Here is a 6,722-nt window from a genome sequence, read left to right as displayed (position 1 = left end):
GTTTTGCAAATAGCGCCGATGTACGGCTACTGAGATGAAATTAGATATGATACACAAACGGGGTGACAATAGTGGGACATAAAAGGATGAATTTGATGATACGGTCAATAGTCGAGGACTAGAAGTGAGAGTCGGTTGGTGTGCTTGATCGTGCGGTTTATACAACAATTGGTTCGTCATCGAGGACGGTTGGTGAGAGTCAGTTAGTGTGCATGATCGTGCGGTTTATACAACAATTGGTTTGCCATCTTAAGAGCTGTATATCAAAGCCCACCGATATGAGCGAGTACGCAAAACTTTGCAAACCGATACGTAATTCTAAATTCAAGATTGTGAAAATCAGCGAACCGCAGATGAGAAACTGTAGCAGATTGTATAAGAAGAGAGTCGACGTAGTGCGATATCTATTCCGTCGCGAGATCGGAATCGCCGATCTCCGATCGCATCAAGATTTTCTCGATCTCCAAATAAATTGGTTCATCCTCGTAAGAGAAACGTTCCCTTTTTATCAAGATGGAAATGAAAGTGCCTGAAGAAATGGAAGTGCCTGGAGAAATGGAAGTAAATGAAGAGGAAGGAATGGAAGTTGATGATGATGATGCAGTATTGTCAGACGATTCGTGTTATGATAGTGAAATGTCTGAGGATGTTTCGGAAGAAATATTCAGAGTCATGAATCAGGCTGAAGTCAATGCGTTAAATCCTCTTACAAGGATGTGCTGCACGTATTTTTACTTTACTCCAGGACAGACAAAGTTTTGTGCGTCATGCATCGTGAGAATCGGTGGATTATTCTCGATGCTGTATGCTTGTCGTAAACACGACACCAGGCGGTATATTCTGATGAACGGCCTCTTTTGTTCATCGTGCGAGGACCCACTATATCTCATTTCAACATGTAATATGTGTCCTATGTGTGTTTTCGTGTAAATATTGACTGTTTAGACTGCAGTATTTTTAAAAATATTTTAAGTGTATATTATCTAAAATTAAGAAACCTATACTGCTAAGAGACCAACAATAAGTGTAACAATAAGTGTAACAATAAGTGTAACAATAAAAAGACAATCAATGTTGTGTCACACACAGTGCGGAAGGTGACTGAGAGCCGGGAGGTGGTATCCAGCGATGGTAAGCAATTTTTTACAATATAAACGTGAACGCGGACCCCCTCGCCCCGCGGAGCCCGAAAACGCGAACGCTTCGCGGCGCGGCGAAAACGTGGTCGCCCCGCGGCGCCGGAAAACGCGGACCCCCTCGCCCCGCGGCGCCGGAAAACGCGGTTTTTACCTCCCCCTCCCCCGCGGTTCCCCCCTGTCCCACCCCGCTGTTTCCGCCCGCCCCTCACCCCCCCTCAGATCCCCGAGTTAGAACCGGCCTATATTACCTACTTTCAGGAATCCAGGTACCTCGCAAAACGCGGCTCAGCAAGGTAACGGTAATTTCGCGACACTCTATTTTCTCGGTAATATTCCGCGAGAACGCTAACACACCCTAAGAACCCGCGCTAATATCGCATATGCCAGTCACAAAAGAAGGAAAACAACACCGAAAACCGAACTCAATCGGAGAAACGCACGCGGAACTCAAGGGCTCTTAAAGTCTCTTCACGTCGACCAGATGGGCCGAAATCAACAACATTCCACTCGCGACAAACACTCAGGAATCCGCCAAAAGAAATGCAAACACGGAGCTCCCGAACAATACCGGCAGGCGAACCAAAACAAAGCCAACTCAAGAATTCAAGCCAACCGAAATTCCATACGGCACGCACTTCGTGTGGCACCAAAATTTCAGAAATTATACACGCTAATTGTTCAAAATTATATCTTGCTGTGATCGGGGCCAATACATGCACACACAGAAAATAACACAGAAAACAACACAATTTTACAAAATTAAATAATTGCGTACGCTCGCTCTCCAAGTTCCTCTCTCTGATTTTTTTTTCTCTCCCTCGTGAAGCGAGGGCCTGATTTCTCTAACGAAATCTCTAATTTTCATGCAAGATGCCTCACGTTGGGCGCCAAAATTCCTTGCGACGCTTTTTCCCTCGGTCTCGCAATCCGGAGGAGGGCAATCGTGGATTGACGCAAGGTTGCTAAAACACAAAATGCTTGGGCGCCAGATGCGACTGATCGTACCACCGTACACTATTCTATACAGCGCGATATCCCCGACGATACCTCAGGGCGTAGCTTCCTTTCAGGGAATTCGGAGGGGAGGCGTAACGCAATTAACCACACAAAATGTAATAACAGAATCGTGTAATATATTTAATCAGGCAGTGTAAGAGTAGGAATAAAGTGTGGGCAATATGGTATCAATTAGTATAAAGGTCGGTATAACGTGTGCGAGCGTATCGTACTCGGGACCATCTCAGGCGGACTGAGAAGATATTAACCCCCGAGAAAACAGATTAGTGGATTGCCGCAGAAATGACGGATACGCTGACGCAAGATGCCGGAAAATTAACGCAGTAAGCGACCGCGAGAACGTCGGATCGAATGGGATCCGAATATCAGAATCTAGAAACGCGATAATTTCGAATGTTTTACACGATACATGAACGCAGGAACGAATAGCACAACAGACGAACACAAAACGAACGCACGAACGATTGACGCAAGAACGCGATGAATGAACGCAAGATCACTCAATAACCGAACACATACGCACGATAAATTCAAGATAACGCGGTACCTTATTCCGAACACATCACTAATATTTTCGCCGCGATGCCGACTAATCGACTTGCAACACCTCCACTTACGTCTTCGACGCGTACCCGGGCCACCTCGATTCCGCACGACGCAAAACTTATGGGCGATCTTGCCGCAACGGCCACGTTGGCCGGCGATTGCCCCCGAACACAAAATAAGGACTCGTATCGCGGACGATCCCGCGGCCTGCCACGCGAATCCCGAATTCCTTCGCACGCTCGGAGATTCCGCAGCCCCGCGCCCCGATCCCGACGACCTTCTCGTCCCGCCACGCACAATATTCGCCGTCCTCGAGGGCCCGGATACGTGATTCTCTACGCGGTCGAGTGCCCTTCAAAATACGTGACCACTCGCGACCATTATTTTCACGCGAGAAAACGCGACGCAATTATCCCGATTAACACGACGAAACGCAACACAAACACGATGAGACGCGACACAATTATTCCGATTAGCACGAGGAAACGCGACACGATTATTCGACTCATACCATTTAACGCCACGCGACTGTCGGCCGTGACGGTATTCCCGGCGAGGGCACAATTGGTCTCTACTTACATGAGAGTTCACTCTCGGCGGGGCCCCTGCACGAATTCCCAGACGATTCTCCCGAATGCGAGCGCAAGGTAACGCACGCGCTCATACCGCCGTCCACAGGTAATTCCTGCCGCGCCGAGGTATCCGATATGTGCCTCGGGGCCAGCGCCTCGAGCGAACCCTTTTTTCTTAACGCGGGGACGCCAGGGTGGTGACTTTACAATGTCGACGTGGATTCTCCTTTCGTCCGGGCAGCTCGTAATTCGGGCGATCCTTCCGTGATCCTCGCCGGCACGACAGTGGCGGGACCATGGCCCGCCGGGATCGCGCCGGTTCCCTGCACCTGCGCCTTCCTACTGAAATAATTGACCAAAGAATTAAGGCTAGACATAAGACGCTCGAGAGAAGGGTAGAAAGAGTTGACGCGCCACCGGACATGTTCGATGCCAGAAGATGCATTACGGTACCATACGTGAAGGGCTTAGGCGAGGAGGATATCCGACGCATTTTTAAGAGAGTTCATCTCGATACCTTGTATACCATCCCGAAAAAACTGGATGGTGTCATAGGAAGCGGGAAGGACAGACTCAGCAAAAAGAAAACTACTGAGTTAATATACAAGATAGATTGCGGCGATTGTGATGCAACATATATAGGGCAAACTAAACGTCAATTAATGACACGAGTTAATGAACACCAAAAAGACATTAAAAAACATGACACCAATCACTCCGTCGTTAGCAAACACCGTGTAATGTTAGGCCATAATTTCAAATGGTCTGAAACTGATATCATCCATAGGGAAAAAAATACGAAAAAAAGAGAGATTGCAGAAATGTTTTTAATTAAAAAACACCCCAATACGATCAATTTGAAAAAGGATACGGAAAGTTTGAACCCTATATATGATAAAGTCATTTCGTCGCTATAAGCTTCACGTGAGCATCGCATGTACAATAACAACCTAATGTATTTGTTAAAACCGTGGAAACGATCATTGTGTCTTGAAACTCCGACATGTGAACACGCTTGTTGTCGGCGCTCCTTCGATGATGTATTGCTCCGTATATCTGAGCAACAGCGTTGCATCACGGGACACACAATCGTCACTCATTCTCGTTTGTCACCAACTTACACACGTAAAGTATAGGTTTCAGAACACACGAGTTTTACTTGTAACACTTTTTTGGTTCGTTTGCATTGACTTGACCATTGTTCTTATATAGTGACTTGTCTCCATGACTATTTCGGGTAAAATTTTCAAAGATACGGACGTGTGGTTTTGTGACATGAATTAACAGGTATCGTCTTTCATAATTTATTAAATTAGTATTAAAATTGTATCTCTTTGACCAAATTAATTTTGTTTTGTATTGATTATCAGTTACATGCTTGAAAAGGGCCCGATCCAAGGGTCGAAACGTCGCAGCGTTTTGTAATCATTGCCAATCATTAGTCGATAACAATAAACGTTTCGAGTTTAATACATATTGGCGGAATAAACAGTTATTTCTTTATTTAACATCACTTAGGTTGAGTTAGGTAACACAATTTTGTGATATAATTTTGTTAAGGAAAAATAAGGCTACTACCACTTAGGTTGGTACGTATCACTTGGATTGAGTTTGGTAACGCAATTTTGTGATATGTTGTGCCTTCTTTTTACGGCGGGACACTCGAGATCGTTTTATCCACGGAGGAGGCGGGATGAATTAACAACACTTTTTAATAAACGATAACTTTAATTCAGCCACTCTGAGTTACAATGATTATTCGCGTGAAACGCCCGTCGCTTCGAGACTCCAATTGCCCTCTCGTATCCTGTTGTCGCTTCCTTTTGAATCCTCGTCCTGTCCTTTGATATCGCTGAGTTGCTCGATCGTATGTGGGCCGATCGCGCAACTCATCTCTTGCTGATTCGGCGTTGCGTAATTCTTTCGGGATTTCGCGGTCGCGTTCCCTATTATTATTCTCTTTGTCTTTCTTAGTTTATATTTTATTATTATATTAATTGGGGCCGCAACATCCCTCCCCCTTTGAGAGAAGGAAACTACGGTCTGTAGTTTTCGCTACAATTTTTCGCTGCTTATCCTATTTCTATTTCTATTAGGGTGGTTTATTTTCTTTATTGGTTTCTGTGGTTACATTCTTCTTATTTTCTAGTATAGTATCGCTGGGTCGCCCTGCGGTCGGGCGCTTGCTCGTTTCTTATGTCTTTTTATTACATAGATGATTATTCCTACTATGCTTAATATAATTATTAACGTAAGTGTCGATCCTACGGGATATATGACATAGGGATTTTTTATTAGGGTGTCTTGGGATTTTTCCAATTCTTTATTTATGTCGCTTATGTCTAGACTTAATTCCATTAATTCGTTCGGATTCCTAATTACAGGTTCTAATCTAATTTCTTTTTTCGCTTGTTCGTTAATATTTTTATTTTTGTTTGTTAGCGTTAGGTTAAAATCTGCTAAGTGCATTTCTATTTGTTTCATAGTCGTTTGTCTTTTTGTTTTTATAATAATGTCGGGTGTGGTTAGTTTACAATTTTCGATTATACTTAGTTTCCCTGTTCTTTCTATTTCTATTTTTTGTTCTGCCTGTTCATTACATTGAATCGTTAGCTGTTGTTTTTTCGGCGTTGAGAATAGCCACGTTTGTGGTTCGCTTAATGTTATCCATAAGGTTACGTTTGACATTATTTGACGTTTCTCGCAGGTGTTTACATATCCTGGCGTTTTTACGTAAACTTGTACTTCGCATGGTGCGTCGGCTTTTACAAAGGATACCGGGTAGTTTCGGTTACATACATATTTTATTCCGTTTCGTTTACAGTCGTTTAAATCGCGTTCCTCTAGCGTTATGTAATTATGATTCTCTTTATCTATTGCTAATATGCTGTGAGTAATTCTTAAAAATGTAAAAATATTCGCGTGGTTATAGACAGGTAATGGTGTCGTTCTTATTATTTCATACACGGGGTATGCTACCACGGGAAATTTGATTATCGTATAAATGTTCGATTTATCATAATACGCGTTAATTTCTACATAGCTTTGTATATTGTTCCAATTTTCTAGTCTAGCTTTAAATGGAAAGTGGGATCCACGCGTCAATTGTGACGTTGCCTACTTTTAGTTCGGTTATTATTTTTTTTATTGGTAATAGGCGGGTGAGTATGACTCCTTCTCGCGAATATGTGAGGTAGTCTATCGTGTCTTTCACGTCTTCTATTAGATCCTCTGTAATTGTGGTTAGTATTAATAACTGTTCGTCTATTTCTTCTCTTCTGGCGTATAGTGCTGTGTCCAGCTGTAACCGTCTCGTGACGTTCGTCATCAGTTGTTCGTTATGGTATAACGATTTTTCTAAGGCCTCCATGTGGCCTATTGTGGCATTTATCACCTTTAATTGACTTTTTGTGGTGTGCCGTAGAGTCTGTTGCTGATTTTGTATCAG

The sequence above is a fragment of the Temnothorax longispinosus genome, chromosome 6 (assembly GCF_030848805.1).
Source record: "Temnothorax longispinosus isolate EJ_2023e chromosome 6, Tlon_JGU_v1, whole genome shotgun sequence".
Lineage (NCBI taxonomy): Eukaryota > Metazoa > Arthropoda > Insecta > Hymenoptera > Formicidae > Temnothorax > Temnothorax longispinosus.
Note: the sequence above shows the minus strand (reverse complement) of the source record.